General features: G+C 34.2%; 1 protein-coding gene across 1 annotated transcript in view; it reads left to right on the top strand.

The window, feature by feature from the left end:
• Positions 1–14,271: 14,271 nt before the first annotated feature.
• The window catches only part of tn (tripartite motif containing protein thin), a 31,063-nt gene continuing 20,709 nt past the window's right edge, over positions 14,272–24,625 (top strand). Inside the window, exon 1 of the mRNA XM_073092864.1 lies at positions 14,272–14,362. The gene's annotated coding sequence lies outside the window, so the exon portion shown is untranslated. The remainder of the gene's footprint in view (positions 14,363–24,625) is intronic.

Consider the following 24,625-nt stretch of genomic DNA (forward strand, 5'->3'; position numbering starts at 1 on the left):
TACGGCATTCTTAGTGTGTCGTAACCTTACTAAATGGGAGTTTTTGGTCAGCCAGCGACCCCGAATAGGAGGACAGTATGTGTGGCCGTCTACCGTCGTAAACATCTGAAAGTGACATTAATTCTCCAACGAGAGACCAAGACGCGAGCCCTTTAAGAAAGCTCCACTTGCCTTCCCTTAAACATCTCGAACTTCAGGCCACCGAGAGTATTTTAGAGCGATAAAAACCCGTATTACCCGTTATTTCTCTCAAGATGCTGTGGAACTTTCTATAGGGTTTACTTTGCCCAAAGAAGTTAAATTCCTAGTAGACGTCTATCTAGATTCCTGACTGGGTTTGGATGTTAGATTAATGTTGTCTAAACATAGTTGTAGACGAGAGAATGACAGTAGAGAGCGCTTTTTACCTATCAAGTATATAATTAGCTCCTTCCGGCCATCATACTTTAATTCTCCAGTACTCTTCAACACGCAAACAGGTCAAGGCGACACTAGATTTAGTGTTTGGCAGATCTGGAGCACATTGGCACGTGTCGTGTCTGTACCGTAAATATCTGGATATAAAATGTGGTACCAAATGATACCAAATAAATCAGATCAAATCATACCAAACGCGGTTTGCATATTTATAAGGTTTTACAAACGTTGGTGGGTTTTACTCGTAAAATTGCTATTTTGCTGTAAGGGCATAATTTGATTTATGTTTAAAATGTAATACCTATAACTTATAGTCATAATAAATTCACTCAAAATATTTACTCAATTTTATTATTTTACAAATAATTTCATCGTTTATCTCAAACTTGATTATTTTCTAAAAAAAATAAAACAGTGTTATTTTATACTTATTAATGAAAATACTAAATTGTTTACTTTATTGAGATGTTACATCTAGTATGGTACACATGACAGATTGTTTATTACTTAGTGACATTATAATCTTCATATTATTATAATAATTGTCCCACTGCCAGACATAGGTTATCTTAGAATGAAAAGGGTTTAAGCTAAAGTTTATTACGCCGGCTACGTTCTGATTATCACACTTCACACACCTTTGATTTTATTACGGAAAACCTACAAACAATTAATGTGGAAACTGTACTCGTTCATAGAAAAATATGTTAGTGGTAATGTTCTTTTAAAATCTTTATATGTAACTTTAAGATATAAGTACAAATGTACACGATGATTTTCTTCACCCGTAACTTACGTGACAATTGATTTCCAATACACAATACATAAGTCTAAAACAGAGGAACCTTGAAGGACCTATTGATTGAACCCAAGACCACCAGCTTATAACACGAAATCGTCACCACTAGACTATCACCACTCTTTCACAATGCTTTAAATTGGAATGGAAAAATGTCACGCAGTACGAAAATACTCGAGTCTCGGCAAAACGCCAGACTTCCGAGACGCGCATATAGATGTCATCGGGTGCAACAATGTTTATAGCGTTTGAGACAAAGGAGTGTTAGCAAAGGTGAAGGAACCTTTTGCACTGTAGATAGACAAGCAGACAGACAGATAGATAGATAGAAAGATAGATAGACAGATAGATAAACAAAACAAAGTAGATTTAATTCAGAACTCTTTTGTAACGTTAATTTATCTACCACTACTCCCCAAAGTATTAGATACCTAGGTGATAAATATATAACACTATTGTACCTACACGTATGGCAAGATGACTTATGTAGGTACCTATTAATTGTACTATGTACATGTACTCGTATTTGTATACAAAAGTTTTATTGCGTCGATAGCAATTTCTTTCAGGTTTTTTAAATCGAAAAATAAAAGCAAGAGACGTAAATCTAAATAAGTTGGTTATAGGTGTCATATCCGTCGATGATGAGACCTTTGAGAGATAGATTTTCAAATACAATTTGGATTTTATTTTCATGTTGCCGATTTGATTACATACGTGGGATCAGTACCATGGATTCACCCTTACACATAAATATGAGTACGGGAAGTAACATGAGACTCGTTCGTGCGTAGTTATAAGGGTTCGTGCGTGAAAATTTAAAATAATTGGATGAGTGCGGGAACTCGCCCATAAGGGTTCCGTACCACCAAATTTTCATTTATTTTTGGTATTTTTCATCATAGCAACCACAGAGGTATATTGTGAAAATTGGAACTGTCTACTTATAACAGTTCAATAGATAAAGACGCCGACAAATAACGGTTTCTTATATGACGACTCCCATTTATTTTCAACCGTTATTCATACAGAGTTTCCAAGAATGCAAAATTTTACTAAGCGTGAATAGAATAGAAAACTTAAAGATCGTTGAAAGAATTTAGTCATAGATATAGTACATACTCCTGATGTCATGTCTAAATATAAAGATTATCAGTTAAACGTTTTGAAATACGAAGAAACTACGCGGAAGCTTACACAAGAGATTGGCAACGTTTTCTGTCCTAAATATGCGTCAGGCCTTATGAGATATTGAGGAGGAACAATGAAAATTAAAATGAAACTTTTATATACTCGTATATATCGCCTATTCTGAGGTTCCGAGGTTAACGTAAATAACGATGTAAGGTGATGAAATTATACTAATTTGATTTTTAGAATAACGTGAAATAATAAAATGTTTTTGCCTCTGTCAATAATAAACTACAATGAACGTATTATTTTTTCTTAAATATCTGTCTTATCGAGTTTACAATATTTTTACGAAGAGCACAAACACAAATAGATATCCAGATAGTGTTTTAGTAACTTCAAAATTGTATAAGAAGTACGTACAAATCTAATGTTCTTAATGGATTTTACTTCTATTTTGCTAAAACACAATCTTTTTAAAGGTCAAGAAAACATCGTGAGGAAACATATTATGTGGCTAAGAGTTGCCCATAATGTGATTTCGTTTGTTCTGAAAGCTACAGGGTGGATGTATATTCGACTAGACATCTAGTAATTTAGGACACTTTTATCCCTTAAACACCTTATATTTACGGGATAAGTGTCCTGAATGCTGTCTAGTGAACTTATGGCAACTATAGGTTTTTAAGGTTCCATACCCAAGGAGTAAAAACGAAACCCTATTAAATGCAGTGGTCACCTATCTACTCTGAGGACTAAGTTATACTCTCAATTTAGTATTTATACATTGAAATTTATTTATTTATTAAGAGCTACCAACAGAACTATATATTATACAACACTTACAATGTTATTTTCTTCAGTAGTATAGCTTAGTACACATAATAACATCTAAATGGATATAATAGACTGTGTCCATTCGTCACATTAAATATTTATCAACTTTTTGTCTATCATACAATTGTTGAATTTCGAAATTCAACAATTTTCCTAGGCAAGAATTGTCAAACACAAAACTTTTAAAGGCAAAAATTGGCTATGATTCATTATTACATACACAGGCATAGAAATCCTAATTATTACAACAAAAATTATCGCTTCTTTTGTTCTTAATAGTTATAATCTACAATTAAGTAATGTATCTATCGAAATTAGTTAAGAAGATGATGAGATGTCTCGTGACAAAACTCGTAGAACTTCCATCATTCGATTACGTACGACTTTTTGTCTCACAAGCATGTGTTGCTTTTGTTTACAACATCTACATTTTCAACTCTACCTCACAAGCATAAGGGCATACACGAGCAAGTCGTTACACGCCTTGTTCTGTAATTATCATATATTTGGGAGCTCTTTGTGTTACAAAGTGAGTTTATAAGTTCTAAATTTCATTTCACTTTGATAAATTTCTTAGGAACAACTCATCAAGTTTTACACGTAATGTTTACGATGTGCTAGGCTTTAGAGAATCAGGCTAATAAACTTGGCCAATTATTAGTAATTCACTTTTACGTAAATTGTAAATTCCCTTTCAAGTAAGTTTATAATAATAAATTATTTTCTCGAAATATACGTTAAAGGGCAAGTAGGCTGTAATCAAACCTAGGTACGATTAGATTTGTCCCTGTAGCTCCGGGCCAGAATAGGGATACGGTAAGAGGCGACTAAATGGGCGAGAGTGGGAAATCGAATCGTCTAACAAGCGACCCCGGGAAGGGCGGCGGTATGTGTGGTCGCATAGCGTCGTGAATACCAGACGGTGTGGCGAGCCCTGAAGCTCACCTGAGCAGAGCCCGAAGGGGCAACGCGTTCAGAGGACTTCGGTTGCGTTCCTTGGAGATCCCGGAGTCCTTTTAACGCCGCTAGTAATGCCGAGGACGGCCACCGAGGGGATTTTACTACGGTAAAAATCCCACATAACCCTGTGTCGCTCCCACGGCACCGGGTACCTTTTGAGCGTTTCCCCCTCGATAACAAAAAAAAAGCTATGATTAGATTCCTACCTGAGGTTGACCACGGATACGTTTCTACCCCTGAGAACTAAGTTTGAATGCCTCAGATAAGTATGTTTACCTTATTACACCCTTTTTTAAACCAGAACACAGCAGCGCTTAACACTGCCATTATTAGGCAGACACAGGTATGACGGTGGTATCTACAGAGTCGAACAACAAAGGGTCTCACCTGCAAAATGAAGGTCATTTTGCAATAAAATAAAATAAAATACTTAATCTCGCGCGGAGTTTCTTTGTTAATAAATACGTTCTTTATATAGAACATGTACTACATCTTATTTGTTTGTTGAAATTTAATTAACATATTGTTTTGTTATTGTTTCATCGAAGGAAGCATTCCACAATGTTTGTGTTCCGTTTGTAATAACAAATTGATATGTGCCAAGGTCATCTGAAGAAGTACTTTTATTTATACCCTACTATATGTTGTTATTAAATTTTATTTAAAAGAACACAAGTCTATAGCAGTGTCTTACAATATTATAGCCTGTATATTTGTTTTTTACTTCAGATTTAGAAAGTAAGAAACACGAGGCAAATTGTTTGCCTGAAAGATGTTGATGAAATTCCTACACGTGTATAAGGTCAACAAATACGCATTTTACCAGCAACTATGATAAAGGTTACATTTAAATCTTGCTCATTTTGTACAAAGAAATCGTTATTGTTAATATTATTGTTTATTTTTAAATCGTTATTGATATAATTATATTATTATAGGAAAGTATAGTATTTAATCATTTTTTACCAGTTAGGACTCTGTAAGCGATATTCATGTAGCATAGACGCTGTTTTCTTATACATAAATATCACGAAATCCCTATGCAAGTTGCGACCATGTTTGAAAAAAAACACTTTCTACACTCACAGCCCCACACTAGGATTCCCTGTGTCGTGGGCGCCATGGACACGCACATAGAAAAATACACAAACACCCAGACCCAGAAACAGAAATCTAATTCATCATTTAGATATCTGTCTGGCCGTGTATCGAAACCGGGACCCTCTGCGCGGCAGATCGGTATGGTAACCGCTCCGCCACGCGGATCGTCAAGGTTTGTGGCGCTACAGTTCCACGGCAGCCCTAGCAGCATTCTAAACACATTGTTACACTGGCCACGATGAACCGTATTTAATCTACTTTCCGTTATTCACCGTCTACGTTGTTTGTAGGAGATTCAAATTTTGCAATCTTGAAGAAAACAGCGAGAAATGTGCCAAGGTCGCGATAAATATTTGAAAGGTGTAGGGATAGCGTACTGGAAGTTTATTTTTTATTCCCGCTCCGTTTGCTCCGTTCGTGGCTACGGTGGGTACTAAACTCGCAATTTTAACATAAATGTTCTTAGATACCTTTTTGTTTGCATTTTCGATGTGGATTCCGGTTCTTGTCCCTAATGTTATTTAATCTCGAATTTATTAGGATGGCGTATACATCGTTTATTGTATTATGTCTTGTGTATCATGTGCGTAAAATTATCTTTCAACTGCATGCACCTGATTAACCGACAACGCGCATTTTAAACCGAATAATACAACAAATAAATAATTATCAATTTTTTCCACCAAAGTTTGAACTGATAAAATTAATAAATCTATAACAATGATTTTTGCGATCTTGAAGAAACAGTTTCAGGGTAAAAAGCCTCTAAACAATGCACACAACTAATTAGAAAAAGGCCATCAAAATTGGTTTAATATTTTTCACGTTCTCCTAAGCAAGTTCCTGCCAAGAAATTAAACAAAATTTCCTGTTCTTAAATTAAAAGCAGATACGATAATAGATTAAGTTGTATAAAGCCCAAAAGTAGATACAGTGACAAACTAGACAGAATTAATGAGACACGAACAATTTCAAGGACAAACGACACCACAAAGCCGGTTGAAACAGGAATGCCGGTTGCTGAACAACCAATTGAACGGGATGACTCAGCTTTAGTAAGCTCGCTGAACAATAGTGCTTAAAAGCTTCTGAGGTCTCTTTGAGACTCGTGTAATATGACTCTTTATTAGCATCTATTGTCTATTCAAGGAAGAACGTTGCTGTGATTGTAACAAAATTGGATTTATGGCTAAGTAGGAAGGATTCGCTTAAACAACTACGTATCCTTATTACATTTAAAAATATAATATGAGATTTTGCCATTACTTAATTTTGAGAATATATTGCATAACGAAATGGAGACTAACTTATAAAAACAAATATATATTAGTAATCTATAATTTATGAATTGTACCCTTACTATTAGTAATGGTACAATATTAATTGTTAGGAGAATTAATCGGTAAGACGGTAAGACGGTATCTATTACACCGAATGCAAACTAGCATTTCACTATTTGCGTATTGGACGAAGTATTTGAATACAGGTTGACAAGTATTGTGAGACGACCATCTTATTACTCAAGAGTGGCAATGAATTTGTGATCGGCTTCACTTAGAAAATCTACTCCATATGGAGTTGGTTAAAGATAAAATAAGATAGCATAAGTATGTTAAGATCTCGTTTGCTACTTTGATCTCATGAAAATGTCTTTAAATTTCTTTATCCATGTTAACGTCAAAAGCATTAACTACATCATAGCAATTTCCAACTTGTATATTTTCAACAGCTACATTTTCACTTTTCAAAGTCATGTCTCTTATCGTCAAGAATAAGTATGAAAACTTAAATTAGTTTTAACAGACTTTCGCTCGGACTTCACCTACAATTCTCTCTGTGACTTTGTCTATGAAAGTAAAATAAAAATACTCAGAAAAGCAGAGTCATTCGCTCATAGTGGTATGTTAGCCATTACTCTTAGATGAATATTCTTGGAAAACATCCTAGATTTAGTAGAAAAAGTACATTCAGAGAAAATGAAGCAATTATCATTCAAAGACTGAACTTATTTTCGATTTAAAATGGTAGGATTTACATTCTTACGCCATTTTATTAAGATTGACTCGTATAGAATTAATCCTGATGATACTCAGTTTTGAAAAGAATCTGTTCATAGTAATATGTTTCATGTATATTTTTGTTTTTTTTTTGTATTCGTATGTGTCCTATATGAGAAGGAGGGCAAGCCATTGTTTAAGTTCATATATAAATATACGTCGGCCGCGGATTGATACCAAATAATTTATCTAAATTATATAGAAAATATTTTCGCAAGTAATACCTGACAATATTATTTGACAAATAAGAAATTAAACACCTTGCCTTTAAAATCTCTTAAATACTATTAGTCACAGAGAGTCATCGGAGCTACTAGAATATTCTTCAAATAAATATTTGCATTAATTAATGACACCAGTCAGTTTTCACATAGCCGATTGCAGACCTAGTTCTGCGCCCAAAAATAATATGGACGTAAGTGAAATATTATACTGAAACAGCGAGCGAGATCATTTACAACTAACGAGCAGTTGGCGGGCGGCTGGTCGTTAAACTAGTGCAATGTGGATAATATTAAAAATCATATTGCAGAGTTTGCAAACGGTAAAAAATGATGATGAATAAATAAAGACTTATGGAAGGAAATGCAAATCTTTCCTGCTTTAACTTAGTCTTTATTTGAAATTATCGTCATTAAATGATTTAAAATGCTTTAGAGCTCTTCGTGGTTCGACTCTGAAGGTACCACAGACACCTATTTCTGCCTTTTAACAACAAAGACTATTGATTCTTGATATAAAGGGTGTGTTAACGGAGATACATTTAGACGTAGCGTTTCAACATATACTTCAAAGGATGTGGGTACGAATACGACATAATTATGTTCCCACAATTAAGTATCTTCTTGCGCCACTATACGTATTTTACAGTCATAAAATTATTCATATTTCTTGATCGCGTGTACATCATATTTCACCATAAAATGTAGTAAACAGGCAAATAACACGTGTCACTTGATGTTTAGTGATTAACATTCTCCGTTAGTACATCGCCCAAAATAATCTCTAATACGTTCCTACCCTAAATAACTGGATTCACATGTGCCAGTCCTTCAGGATAAAAAGGAATATAATGTTAAATTCTAACATCGATATTAGTGTCTTCCTCCATTAAACGACGCGACAAAGAATGAGATTAGCTATACATTAACTGAAGTCATGGTCCTCTACTGTTCACTTACACGATATTATTTCAACGTGCACGTTAATTATGGTGCTACCAAATTATTTCTGAAGCCCTACAACTTGGGGTTTGTCAAAAAATCTGCAAATAGAGCTGTTACAAATATCCACAAGTCTTAGTGACTACTTTTTACCAGGTGGCTCGTCGGTCTTCCTAAGTTTAATAATTAACAAAGAATACTCCATATATAATAAGTTAAATCCTGTGTCACCAAAAAATCAACGATCTCTATTACACACATGTATTGAGAATAACCTAAAAACTAATTTGATTTCGAGTGCAATGAACAAGGTCACCCGCTCCATTTACATGACCTTGGCAGCGATCCGCTTACAAATTTCACTGCACATTCAAATCGTTTGGATTCCATGCTGACTTATGCCAAGGTATTAATGGCTCGTGTTTGATTATTCCAGAAGGTATTTCGCGTTTTCTTCCTGAAATTGTACTATTTGTTTGGTGTTGCGTTCTCTTTATGTCTGGTATTCTTGCCAACATGTTATTTGTCGATGTTTGCACGTTTCCCGTTTGTTAGTTTTGATGTGATAATAGATCTTCACTGAGATTTCCTACGAACTTATTGCTTATGGTTATTATCTTTTTAATTAGAGCAATATGTAAATAAAGCAAATCATTTACTAAAAACTGCAATATCCTCTTACGCCTACATAATATGTTTTATTCTATTTTGAGTTAAATTTCAGATTCCCTACTTTAAAGAGAATAACACTAATGATATTACATTAAGATATCTAATCCTTTTTAATTTATTCCGTCAATAAATATTGTAACAACAGTAATTCCATAATTTGAATAGCTTTTACTCTTTTTGACTTACTTTGCTCAAGAGATTCCAAAACTGAAGACATTTAAATAACATGTTTTCCTTGGAAAAATCCAAGCTTTCTTTGAATTCGGCGTTTCTCACGTTCTTAAGCAAAAATACTGTGTTATTAATAAATTTTGAACAAAACAACCAAGATTATTGATGATGATGAAGACAGTAATAAAGATACCGTTGACTGTTATATTCTGAGTCAGAAAATGTTTTCTTTCGAAACATATATCAATAATACCTGACACTCATAAAGATATTTAAAGAATATTATTAAAAATAGTTTATGTTATTCTTAATGTTTTCTTCTGGGAAATATATTCGCAAATCAATTGTGACTATCCTGGTGTCATTGACATTGGCAAATATAAAGGGCTTAAGGCTGATATCTTTTGAACGACGATTTCACATACGTTTTCTGGAAAAGAAATTTGTTACCATGATAGCTGTGTTTTGGTTTTAAAACATGGATTCGGGATCCGGGATTTTATGGATTTCTCTATCCCAGAGGAAAAAGTAGCAGTTGAATGTATAGTGCAGCTTAAAGAGAAAATTTGAAGCTTTTATCTCGGAAATGAATATCGAAATCTGACGCTACGTCTTACAGACGTCATTGAATCTTCGAGTGAGCGTAAAAGTTAATGTAAGTAAATTCACATCAGTGGTTAAAGGTTAAAGATGTGGAAATGCAGATACAAAGCACATAATTTAGTGATAAAACTTACCCGACACGACATCGTATCGTTCCCACGACGCGACGCTGTATGTCTTTATGTTTAAGTTCTTACTTTTCACGTTTTCACTTATAAATATATATTTAAATTATTTTATTATATTTATTATTTTAATTTTGTGTTATTTTCATGATGTGTTATTATTATAACAATAAGTTTCCATTTATATAGTCACTGGCTAGTACGATTGTATGAGTTAGCATAAAAAGAAAAGGCTTGACGTTTAAGTTGTATTTTGCGCGGGAATAATAAAGGTTATAAATTAGTTGAAGATATAGTTTTATTCTTTCACACGGAAGAAACGCAGCAAGTTAGCTACTTTTATAATTCCATATCATAGATTAGTAAAGATTACTCACTCCTTACAAGAAAATGTAACCAGTTTCGACAATTGAAATTGTCACTGTCGTCTATTTTCGTGTTTGAAAAATATTTAAAAAATGTAGTTTTTAGATAATTTACCAATGAAACAATATTTCTCCAATTTCGTGTTTTTACCACTTATGCACATGTCGGCATTGTTCCGCGTAAATTACACCATGACAGCCATTATATGGCTGACACATTTGTCAGCCGATTAAGCCATGTAATGGCTTCCTTCAATTACAAGGCGGTGAGATATCTATGCTTATATTTGTTTCAGATAAGTATCAATAAATTCCTTTGTCTACAATTCTGTAAAATGAAACATAATGTCCCAATAGCCCTTAAGGACTAACAGGTAATTTATATCTCGTTTAGACCATTTCCTATGTTTCCTTAAGCGTACCCTAAATTGCGAGTAGGCCTTATCGGACGGCTACATTAATGTGAAATACATTGCGCTTATAAATTTATAGAAGCAGATAATTCTCGTTAACAGCTTAGGATAAATAATGGCACGGCTTAGTGCGCATTAGATGTAATTCGTACCTTCATTATCTCATTCTTATCAGGTTACAAAGGTTGTCGTTACGTACTTTATAACAAAAATGTCCCCTTTCAAATTTATTGTACTGAGAGTTATTGCAACTACCATTTTTCTGTTCACGAAAATATGAGATAAAACTGAATAGTATTTTGTAGGTAAGTGTGCTACATTGAGTGGACTGTACTGTAAATGTATGTAAAAAATTGGTTAATGTTTTTTTTTTAATAATTTAGTTCATACAGGCTGAAGTTTTTAACTGTACGTGGATGGCCAATTTTGAGATAAAACTAACTAAATAAGATTACTGAGATATTAGAAAAACCTATATCGACAACAATTTCGAAAAAAAAAAACATTTATCCATGAAACACCATGTATAGTATGCGTTCCGCTAATATCATCGTTTAACATATTGTAGAATAAATGAATTTTGTTATAAAGGTAAATTACCAAAGCAAGACCGCACTTATATTCGTTTTCAAGTTCGATCATAATCTTTCAAATAAAAAAAAAAATCAATATAAGTCCAGTAGTATTTTCACAAATACTACTGGACTTATTTTGATTTTTTTTTTTAGAGTCACCCCTAACTAACAACAAACAACAGTCAACAACAGTTAACCAACAGCTTTATTAGTACAGAGTTACAACAGAATAGATGGTAGTTGGCAGTGTTGGCGTGGTGGCAATAGAAATGGCAGGCTTTTGAAACCCTGATGACAAGAGAAACTACTCAGGTGCTACATTTTTAAGTAGTGAGTGTCCGCATGTCTCGGATGGATCAAAGAGCCGCATACCGTATCTTTTAATTCTGGCAATCGAACCGGCACTATTTATTTCGGAGTCATTGGCATTTGTAGCGAAAGGACGGCGGTTCATTGTTTATTTATAGTATTGAAAGGTTTATTTGGGGAATTTGTTCGAAAGGTGATAGGACCCGTGATATCGGCACGTGTGTCTGAGATATATTTATTTCGGATAATTTCTGAGGTATTGAGTTCAAGAATTGACTTAGTTATATTTTTCTAAACGTGTTGTAGGATTCTAAAGGTAAGAAGATACTGATGGAATAATGTTGTATTCTCTAGGTTTCTAGAATATTGTTTCATAAGCGCAGTAGCATACCAAGTCACAAATACAAACAGCCTAATTCCCACCCATCAACCATTTACCACGCCTACGTGGAAGTTAAACTTGGAATTTTCTGTATTTTACAAAGTGACCGTTACGCCACACAAATTCGATGGCAACACAAAAGTGTCTGACTTCAAATAGCCACGAAACCAGTAGCCACATAAAATAGGTGGTGGCAGCCAGGTTGCTATTTTTCGGCTATAAAAATCAGTAACAAAATAAAACACACCTATTTCTGCCTCATAACAGTGGCGTTAAGCGATGCTGTGTTCTGGTTTGAAGGGTGTGGTAAGGTGACATACTTTTCCGAGGCGTTCCAGCTTAGTCCTCAGGAGTAGCGGCGCGTCTGTGGCCGACCTCAGGTAGGAATATCTAATCCTACCTGGGGTTGATTACAGATACAGTAGCCAGCCGCCCGTGGACATCAGGTGGACGGCATGCTCGTCTGCAACTCCTACATTATAAAAAAAAGATTGTCTTTTCGAAGACCTATCAAATTATTTAGACTTCTAACTATAGAAACACATTAATTTATGTCATAAACAGTATTACTTGACACAAATTCCACTAATTAGGTTTCATTCGATCGGAACGATATATTACACTGCGAAGTTTGATCGATTTTGATTGACGTTTTGGAAGGCGACCTGACTTAAGAATCTGGTGTTAGATTCTCAAGAAGATATATTAGTCTGTGCAATTTCTTACACACCATTTCATCTCAATCTTTAGATGGGAGCTAGGGGGGGTAACCGCTGCTGTGTTCCGGTTTGAAGGGTGTGGTAAGGGAGACAGACTTTTCCGAGGCGTTCCAGCTTAGTCCTCAGGGGTAGCGGCGCATCTGTGCCCGAGTTCAGGTAGGAATATCTAATCCTATCTGGGGTTGATTACAGATGTCCATGAGCGGCAGTAGCCACTTAACATCAGGTGGATTGCTCGTCTGCTACTCTTAAATTACTAAAAAAAAAAAATTCATCATTTTATCATCGGTTGCTGATGATAGGCTGCGATGGTCGGTAACAGACGGGGGGCTGTTGTTGGCGACCGCAATCGTTGGTGACCGACGCCGACGCGGGCTATCGCTCGTATATTAGAGCCCATAATTCAATAGTGTATTGAAAACAATATCTTACTTATATCAATAAGTAAAGTTCACCGACTCATATTAAATTTTGAAAGATATATTTTTATATCTACAGTTAAACATTGTTACCTTTTTATTTTACTTTTCTTTGTGACTTTTATGTTATATATGCTAATTAATTTCAGATAAATTCTAATAAAAATGTGTTCAAGGGAATAGAAATGGGTTAATGGTTATAGAAAAACAACATCGTTTGTTTTGATCACATTAGAATTTCACAAATATTTAAAATTTTTCATGTTATAATATTGTATTTTCGTATATTTTTCTTTTTCTTTGTTAGACATAAAATGCGTTAAACATTGCGTGATTAAAGATGCAGCACGTCACCACATATTTCTACTTTATAACAGCTGAGTAGTGTCAATGCTTACTAAGTCCTAGTTTTAAGGTTATAATAGAGAGACTGTTAATTGAGTCATTTCAGCATTTTTAAACAACTGAATCACACGAGCATATAATCTCCATCTAGATTAGGGGTCCCACTTGAAGCCTAACCAAGACGCATTATTTCTTCTGAAGACTAAGATCGTCATCTCATAAGTAAGTCAGTCGGCATCCGCATTCTTCTATAAAAATGTAAGTACTGCACGACGTTAGAAATAGGTGTGATAGTAGCACAACGCCGTTCGAACTGTAGCTACTAATTTTACCACCTGCTAAACTTAATTGTCAAGGATGTAAATGCTATTTAACTAATCTTAAATATGATGCCACTCCTATTTTCAGTTGATTACAGTTGTCTATGAACGACGGTGGCTTCTTACAATCAGCTGGATTGCACATTTAATTTCACGATGCGCTTCTTAGTTCCTTACCCCCATTCACCTAAACAATAAAGGCAAGACAATGCAAAAAGCACATAAAGAAAATGACCCAAATAACAAAGCGCTATACGGCATTGAAACGTTCCGAGCGAAATACGTTTCATTATCGAAACGCCGAATGTCCAATGACCTTTTCACGTCCAAAAGTAACCACTGCGTGCGCTCGCGCATCCAAAAATAATTTCCCCCGCACCAGTATCGTATTGCCGTCAGTACACCGCAAGCCGGTGGGGTAAGCGCCTGACAGACCCAGTCGCGCCTGACAGATAGTGACCTGACGCCCAAAATGACAAGTAAATAGTTGTGGATTTAAAGCCTACCCCGCTTGTGTTTTGGATTTCCGAGTGCATTTTGTTTTTTATGTGCCATAAACCGCTGTAAGTACCGAGCTTGGGTGCTAAGTCGTAATCAGATTTAAGGTTTAACTATTTAAATTATATTTATATAAAACGATGCATGTTCAAAAACGTAATTTTACTATGAAAATAAAAAAATACTTTAATTATTGTACGCAATATTATATAGAGCAAAGTGATACCTATTTCGTGATAGCTATGTATAATTTGTCCTGTCCTGTGTGTATTCGTATTAATATTATAAACAAAAGCGCAGAAGTCATATAACCTAACATAACCTAACCTCATAAGGCAAGGCGCGCAACTATTTTCATAATTACAATAAAACTAAGACTATCCTTATAGATTTTATTGGAAAGCTAATTATATAAGTGTAGTCTAAATGATAATTAGAATATATTTTGATAATTAACAATTATAACTTTATCTCTTTTAAACTTAAAGTCCCTTCTTTTAAATTCACTACCAATTACATGAAAAATAATAGTAGTAGTATTATTTTAACACAACGATTTCCGTTAACAAAAAGAAAAGTTCCTTCACAAAGCAAAGAAAAGTCTTCGTATTTCACTTCATCACGCTTGACTCACGCTCCGTCTAAAGAAACTATACCTCTCTTTCACTCTTATGTAGAAAAACAGAGACGGAAGCCCAATGACGAATTTGAAGCGTGGTTATGCGAAGCTTCAATGTGTGACGTCAAATGTCTCTATTTTCGCCGACAAGCGTTGTGTGTATTGAAAAGTATGCATTTCTATTGTTGCGAATATTTGCAATTGTGAATGAATGGTTTTGACGTGAACGAAAGAATGCTTTTGTGGCACAGATGCCGGGTTTAATTCTTGGCGGAAGCAAATAATTGTAAAACAAGTATTTTATAGTTTACTAGCTGACCCGGCAAACGTTATGTTGCCAAATAAATAAAAAAATGTTAAGGGTGCACAATCCTTATCTCTTAGGAGTATGAAAAATAGATAGTAGTCGATTCTCAGACCTACTGAATATGCATATTAAATTTGGTGAAAATCGGTAAAGCCGTTTCGGAGGAGTACGGTTACTAACATTGTGACACGAGAGTTTTATATATATGATTATCTAGCCCACCTAGTCAATTCGACTTATTCCAGCCAGTCTAGTAATTTTTTTTTGAGTCGCAAACCTCGAGATTAGACAAACGACTACTAATTCTATTACAAACATGTCATTATCATTAAATATTAGTTTGCTACTTTATAATTGAAAATTATTTAGATTAAAACTTAGTTTATTTTACCGAAGCGACGGTAGATAGTAATTAAAAACAGCATTACCAACCTATTAAAACCTAATGACTTTGTAATTAAAAGTTAACTTTGCAAAAAAATAATTTTGAACGCGTAAAATAATTGCTTCTTTTATCTTTATTTATCAATCTTCGCTCCGTTTTTATGGAAGTGAAAAAACCGGTAACGATCAAATAGCAAAAACACTTTGAAGCGTTATTATCAAAAAACGGAAAGAGGAAATTCGAAAACAAACAAAGGAAAACGATTCCTGTTTAAATTTCCAATGGATGGATCCGTTTTCGATGGTTTTGATCCAAACGAAACTGGGATTTGATTACCTTTATTTTTTTTTTTAATAAAATAAATACAATTGAATTTTCTGTTGACAAATTCAAAATATACTCCTATTATATACTCAAAGGAATATGAGTAAATATGTAAACGTTTCACAAATATTACACACGAAGGAATAAATAGAGTTTACACAACTAAATTGTACAAAAAAACGACTGCTTTTTTTACAGAACTTCCGTACAAAAATTGATGATTTTTATGGACAGAATTAAGCTTCTATTTACCATTAACGTGCGAGTCGCCCACGTTGGAATCCGTACCACCCGTATCATTTCTATAATGCCGGCTAGTGAAGAAAGGTATACTAGATTACTGGCTAACCCGGATCGAATGTTTCCAAACCGTATGGCTTCCTACAATATTTAATTACTGCCATCATTTGTTTACAACCGGAACCGAAGGCTATCCGTGGGGAAGCGCATGAAGTTAACCGCTAGCGGTCACCCATCCGACTTCCGATCACACACAAAGTTGCTCAACTTTGTAGATTAGTTACGAACATTATTTTTTTTATGAAAACGAATTTATGTACAGGTTTATTTTATTTTTACACTGTTTCTTGTTTTAATTTTTTCTGTTTCACTATAAAAGTAAAGACAAAATGCCCTGATAGTAATCGATAAAGTAGGTACACAAGGCTCTAATATCAGCTGAGGGAATCGATACAATTAACATTCGCCTTCTAATTACATTTAATGACAGAGCTGCATGTTGAGCTTCCTTAGGTAAGGAAATCGAGTAACGCCAGTAAGGGCGTGTGAACCTAATTTCTCTAAGTAGGGTGTTACAATATAAGTACTTACGTATGTGTGTTGTCTGATAAATTAAAAAAATAAAAAGTATATAGTATCTTGTACACATGTATACTTTTCCATATTGGCAATGCTACAATTATTCCTATAGTAAATTCTGTAGTATTAAAACATATAGTATTGTAAGTATACAGGCTAGGTGATGATAGTTTGATAGCGTGTCAATAATAATACTTTTAGCCCCATACTACGTGTGTACCAAAGACACACACTCACATATATACAGATATACACAAACACCCAGACCCATAACAATAACAAAAATACATTTATATACCTGACGCTTTCAAACTAATTCCCGCAAATATTATTGTTTATAATAAATTTATTTCCGAAGTGAAATATGTATGTTCTATTTTCGGATACCACGTGTTTATGGTACAACAATATATTGACGTATACATGTGTTGTGTCTGATATTATTGCGTGTTCTATCATATGATTACATTTACGAGTGTGGGTGGTATATACCTTGATACTGTGTCGTATAACACTGGACAGATAAAAGATAAGGGCGGTTAAGATGGATGCAGGATGACTTACATATGACGGGACCATTAGATCTCAGGCGTGGCTACTCATCTGTGGTCGATTTAAGGGGAAGCCTATTATTTAGACATCTAAATCAATTACATGTATAGCCTGGCACGGAATTAAAGAACTTCTTATCAGCCCTAATACAACATACATATGATAGTCCTCAAGCCCAAGCGAAAATAACGTTTTTAGAATTTAGGTGTCTACCGGTTCCTCTTCCAAATTTAAAAGCTCTTATATTTTTAATGTAAACTGGCTTCCATTTAGACTGCCAATTCTTAAAACATTGTCTCTCCGAAATCTCAACTAAATATTAATAAAATATACATAGAAAATCCTCTACTTCTGAAACTAATTACCTACAGCGAATACTAGGAAGACTTACGCAATAAATGGAACATCAGCTCCAAAATTACAAATGACACACCACATGGTTAGAAATGCGTAATTAAGAAGTTGAGAGAACAAGCCAAATACGAAGAAAGTATTAAAAAACCAGCCAACCTTGTCCGAAATAGCTCTGACGGTATAAACAGCCGGAGACGATACAGATTTGTACTGTGATTCAACTGTGGAATTTTGTTTTGATAAAAATCAAAAAATTAAGCGTCAATAGACTAACTGGTATATAAATGTAAGTCAATAGTCCGAATCAGAAAATCTTTGTCCATAAATGAAGAAGATAAAAAAAGTAAATTCAAATGACACTGTATTTTATATTGTGAATACAGATTAATGCGTAAATTTTGTTAGAAGTTATTCGTTAGTATTTTTATTACAATGACGAAATAAACATAAAAAAATTAAAGTAGGTAATATCAAAACATGAAATACAACGAATCAAAAATGAATACTTTATGCAAAATGAAATTTCAAAATAAACCGATACTTTGATTTTATCTATAGATTACTGATCGTTTTAAACACTAAAATGAGCATTATTTATTTTTATTTATTTATTTCTTTATTTAACACAAATACAGTACAAAAGGGTAAACTTAACGCCTGATGGCATTCTCTACCAGTCCATAAAAACAGTACCATTAAAATATTTTTGATATATAAACAAATTCGCCAGAGTAAAATAAATGTCACATCTACTTTCATATTTTAAGACGAAACTATGAAACCGTAACGTAAATAAAGACGTTGATAACATTAAATCGAGAAGAAAAAATATACGCACAAGGACAATTATCGTTAAAGCTCCGAAACTTGGAACAACATTAACAAAAAATACCGTAATAAGAGGGATTGCTTGAAAATCTCGTCTTATCCAATCTTATTTCTTCGGCTTATTTTCCTTGGGCTAGAAAAGGCTTGTTTGTTTATTGTTAAAAGCATACGGATGGAAATAAGGCGATCGTTTCACCGCTTGCGAGTGACGGAGCTAAGCGATATAAGAAATTAGTGGCATGTAAAACGCTATGTAACTATTGTCGTTTAGTAGATTACAACAAAAAAGGTTCATTATGGTTAGCTCTCAAGGGTTTGTCTATTGTGGATGACGTTCATCAGTTGCTTTATATACTAATTTCCTACTTTCATTGCAAAGAATACTTAGTAACCAAATTCATTTAGACCTAGATTTTTTTTTGTGTGAGAATTATTTTCGTGTTACACGTGTGAAACGTTGCCAAAATACTTACTCGACAAAAGTCACGTGTCTCTGCATATGCAATAATAAATAACGTATGTAGACAAGGGGATATTAATTTGCCACGATAAGGGGGTTTTCGCCCAACTTTTCCGCTTTGCGTTTTCACAAAGAACGTATTGAAGAAAAACTTGGTTTATGTGTCAAGACGTTTTTCCTATCACGGGGGTCTTATCGGAAAGGTGCACGCATGTCCCTTCCCTACGCGTGAATTAATTCCATGCATTTAGTTCGTAACCTGCGAGAGTGTGGCACACATGACAAGAAAATTATCTATAAAACTATATTATGATGCCAGTCGCATATCAGCACACAGATATAAACCCGGTTTACAGAAATTGTGCCCTAAAGCTATGTATGAATGCTAGCACATTTTCACAATGTCGTAAGATTCAAGACAAAATGAGACTTTTGCATCCACATCCAGACTATATTGCAGTCCTAATTTTCTTACATTAAAACTTTATTAACTTTCTTAGTTTTGTACCTTAACATGTCCGTAAAGCTAAAGCAAATCCTTTTGTGTTAAGTAATCCCATTTTGTATTTTATTTTGTCATTATAGTAATAAGAAAAAGCATTTGCGATCGGCATCAGTTAAAACCCCTGTTCTATATCAAGTTGGTTACAGATGTCATTGGCGGCACTAATCAAATACAATTAGGTGGACTGAATGGTGCCCGTTTGTTACTTCAATCAAAATGTTAAGACTTTAGTCGTCAAGCAAACTTTCATCGCTTACTTCCCTATAATATGACCACATACTGACATAGTTTTATTACATGACGCAGATCCGATATGAATGATTCTGAAATAACTATTTTATATGACATCATTGATATGTATTTTTGCAGCGAAACACATTAATGTATGAACATCACTTCCGGTATTTATAATGTGGTATTCATCGTTCAGCGCAAATATACCATAGGGATGGTAACTCTTTAGCGGTTAAAAAGTAATGTGGTTAGAGTACGTTCCTTTTTAACCCTATACTTGGCAGAGAATTTTACCCTAAAAAAATATATTTTTGCTACTTCCTTGCGTTAATTGGGTTATAAGGATATTAGGAAAAATAAAATAATAAATCTCTGAAATTCAGTTTTCAGGATATAGTATGTGCATTTTAGTGCACACTGCCAGGTTCAGAAGAAAAAAAATTTGTCTTCAAATGCACACCGCCAAGTACTCAGTAAACTAAGAAATAATTAAAAACATAAACAATATCATATATTTTGAAAATACTAAAGATAAAAGTCTCGGAAGTTATGACATATCGACAAGTTTTGAGATATTTTAGTTGAGTTGAGACATTAGAAGACCTCCTCCCAAAAAAACGCAGTTTCCCAAATAAAGCGACTCGAAACTTTGTGAGTGGCAATAATTTTTGTTTACTACTGTTCTCATGGCGAAACAGCAACCAGGCATTACAGACAAAGATGTCCAAATTCTGTGAAGACAATACAAACGATGGCCTATCACATCTGTACGGTATAAAGCGACTTGTCTGTTTAAACCTTAATCTTTGTTTCCGTTACAATGCTGTATTAAATTTGAGCATATGACTGGACCTTATTCCACTTGTTTGAAGGTTGTGGTAAGCAGGTATACTTTTCTGAGGCATTCCAGCTTTGTCTTCAGGGCTAGTGGCGCATCTATGACCGACCTCAAGTGGGAATTTGGTCTTATCTGGGATTGATACTGCAGATGTTCTCGAATCATTATGATTGGAGATGTTTACATGTTTACATTTTTGACAGAAGACGCTATTGATTGGACAAGACTTGAGTTCAGAGACGTCTTGATGAGACCTACACATCTGGAATTCATCTTTCTAAGATTTGATGGCTTCTACGTCAGATTTAATTACGCAATTTACACACCAAAGCTAAAATTTTTCAGCCTCCAGTCATATGAAAGAAAAAAATTGCAAGCTAAGGACTGGGAATTTAGAGGAAGGGGGGAAATGTGAATTGCAGTTATGAATTATAAAAAAAAAGTCTGTCTGAACCTTATTCACCCTACCCCTACCTTGGGTGCAGAACCTTAGTATATAGTAGCAAAGTTGGCAATGTGCATTTAAAGACACAATATTCACAAACAGTAATAGTGTATGTCGTTGGCAGTGTGCATTTTAATGCACACATAACAAAAGTCATGAATTACTATATATTCAAAACATTATATGTCAAAAATAATATCACGGAAAAATTGCATAAAGCTTGCAGAAAGTAAAATTATATAAATTTCATACATATAACTTAATTTCATTCGGATAAAATTAGATACTTTTAGAGCGTTGCGCAGGCGCTGACCGACGGCTCACTATTTTGTTTACCACTGACAATGTGTGAACGAGACACATATACATTTCATTTTCTGACGTAAAGAAACGTTTGCTAAATCGCTTTGAGTTATTATTAAAAATATTCGATGTTTCGTTTTTCAGAAAAAAAAATCTGATGAGAATGTGCATTTAAGTGCACAATGTCAAATATAGGGTTAAGAAACATCGTCACATATTATTGAAGTTTCGGTGAACCTAGGATCTTTATATTTTTGGTATAGATTAAGATTGAATTTTTATGTATAATGCGGTATCGCTGCCGACTTAGACCCTCCCGAAAAGGATCCATTTGGACGCTTTATTTTATCTTCAAATCATAGTTAGGTACTACATTCGTTTAAGTTTTGTTTATGTATTTAATTGTAAATAGATTATTTTTAAAGGTACGTATTACAGTTAACATATTAAAATCGTCGCTTCTATTTAATTGGTGGCATACTATTTTTTAAATTACTAGTATAAAGTATCGTATAAAGAACAGCACCTCTCAGAAAATAAGTAATTTGAGCAGCCGATTGCCGAGCTATTATTGCCTTATTTATATAAAACTTACAAACTTCTACTTAAAACGTTGATCTAAAATATTTCTGACGGCCTTAGATAAATAAATTAGTCATAGATAGATAAAAGATGGAGCAAAACCTTCTCTTAATAAAAGCTTTCTAAACTCACAGCCCCACAGTAGAATTTCATGTCGCGGATACCATGGATACACAAAACGAATATTATACACAAACACCCAGACCCAGAAAAGAAATCTTAATTCATCTTTCAGATATCGGTCTGAGTGGGGTTCCGACCCAAGGCCCTCTGCCCGTCAAACAAATATATGGTAATGGTACCACCATTTAAAAAATCACATTTTGTTTTACCGCACAGTGATAAATAGGTGTGACAGTGGTACTGCCGCAAGGTAACAATGTTTACGCTCACTATACACTTTAGGTAGTAAGTGATAGCATGTACTGAAACTAAAATAGGCAAAACATTCCTTCGTAAGGCGTAAAATATTTCGAGGCTATTAATACGCCAAGATGTTATTTATATTGTAATTCTAACGCTTCCTATCCTGATATATTTTATCGCTATGTTGTCCTTATATGGATTTTTTTTCATATAACATTTTAATGTGTTTTTCAAAGTAATCCCTTTAAACTTAAATTGTTATAAACTTGAATATGTCCTTCATTTATACAATACCGTGTAACCGAGAATATAATCCAACATGGATAAGATGGACGGGCCAATTAGTAAAAATATATCTTTATCTCAATTTATCACTAAACCTTAGTAAGTAGATCTCTATCACATTCCTATTTCTGGCACGTATTTAGAGAACACGACAGCATTTGTACAGATGACATAAGCATAAAAAATGATGTGACGCGTAGACTATTTCTACATAATTCGTTTTCATCCATACCTTATGTCAGCTTACCCTCTTTGGCGCCAAAAAACAAATGTCGACAAACAAATTGACGCCCGCATAACAAATAGAAGATGACGTGCTGAAATTATAACTTCGTAACGCTGTAACGTTGGCTCTAAAGCTGACTTCCCATTGTTTCTATTTTCATAATATCGACGCAGCAATCGAGCAGCTCACTTGGTGATAAGTTGCTACTCCGCCTATGAACATCTTAAGCAATGTCAATAATAATTAAATCTTAATGAAATTTGTACCAAATCGAATAGAATTACGTTAGAGACGAAGTTTTGAGGGCAATATAAGTTACATTACCAATATTGTTATCGACTAATTTAAATGGAGAAAAGTGCCCAATAAGTACACAAAGAAAACAAAGCCCTGGATCAAAATGGCATAGTCAAACTCACATACTTTGAGAATGTTGTGAAATAGCCAACTAGGTTTCCGCATAACATTTCTCTTCGCCTTCAAAATAATTTTATGCCCAATATGCAAATTACTTCCAAAACTCAAAGATGTATGTTTAGATTCGCGTTCAGAATCACAGTGTTAGAATTTTTTCGAAACCATGAACACGAGCTTAGAGCTCAGATTATATAAATTTTATGATCACATGTTCAGTATTTCCACGTTTCCCTCACGTGTGTATCGTCCTAAACGATCCCAGCGTGTGAACCAGACGGGGTTATTTTGGAACGCAGCCGGATCTTCGTATACTCGCGCAAACACCAAAATTAAACTCGACCGCGAGTTATGATCTCCTTGTAGATTGTGGAGAAGGTGGGTCTTCTAAAATAGACGAAATCGTATACGATTCGATCACTCGTCATTATTCTATAACTGTCTTGCAAGTGGACATTGGACATATTTCCCTTTTAGAAAGAGTAGATTCAACTATAGTTACGTCCGTATTAATAATCAAATTATCCAATATTCTGTCTACCAAACATTGAAAGACAATTTCTGCTTACTAGAAATTGTAAAGATTCAATCTTTGATACAAAAAATCTTGAATAGATTAATTTTATTGATAACGCGCCCAAGTCTATCTCAGTAAAGACTGGCGGACTTAGGAAAAAAAACACCTTCTCCAAACAATAGTTTCCATCACAGTTTTGTACCATGGAAAGTTTTGACGCAAAAGTTTTCAAAAATTTAGGAGAATATTTAAACGATGAGAGTTTTTCTATATTCTTAGCGGTATACTTTGAAATCTTTCCTTAAACTTCCTTTTTGAAAGAAGTTCCAAGCACAATAATAAATTCGACGACAGCTATGACCAAAATTCAAATGATGAATTATTAAACAGAAGATTCAACATGGCTTATTAACTCGACGAAATTTAATAAGAATTCAAAAAACCACAACACACAGAAGGGACAATACAAAAGTTAACTTGAACAACATTCTTGTTTATATCCGCTCAAGTACCATTGAGATGAAACAGACGCTTAATCTTTGTTCCGGCGGTCTGGAAATAGTATAACTTGAATCACAGTAATTGTTGTGATTCGGAGCTATTTTCGTTTCATTTGGCTTTACTAATATTATTTGTCGAGCAACTTTTCTCACTTTGTTACCGTTTTCAAGAGAATATTTTTTATCTTTTGTTACTATGAGTACGTTTTTCGTGTAAATATCAAAGAGAACATATATTTCTTATATAGATTCTGATATAAAATATTTTTCTTTCAAAACACATGAAGCAAAACATTAAGCAGGTTTTCATATTAGGTTAAGTCATTTCTTGTTAGGTTTGTAAACCATTATTAAATATCGCTTATATTGCTTATAAATCTC

Source organism: Epargyreus clarus, unplaced genomic scaffold (assembly GCF_041222505.1).
Source record: "Epargyreus clarus isolate Ecla_fem2 unplaced genomic scaffold, WU_Ecla_fem_2.2 ptg000004l, whole genome shotgun sequence".
NCBI lineage: Eukaryota > Metazoa > Arthropoda > Insecta > Lepidoptera > Hesperiidae > Epargyreus > Epargyreus clarus.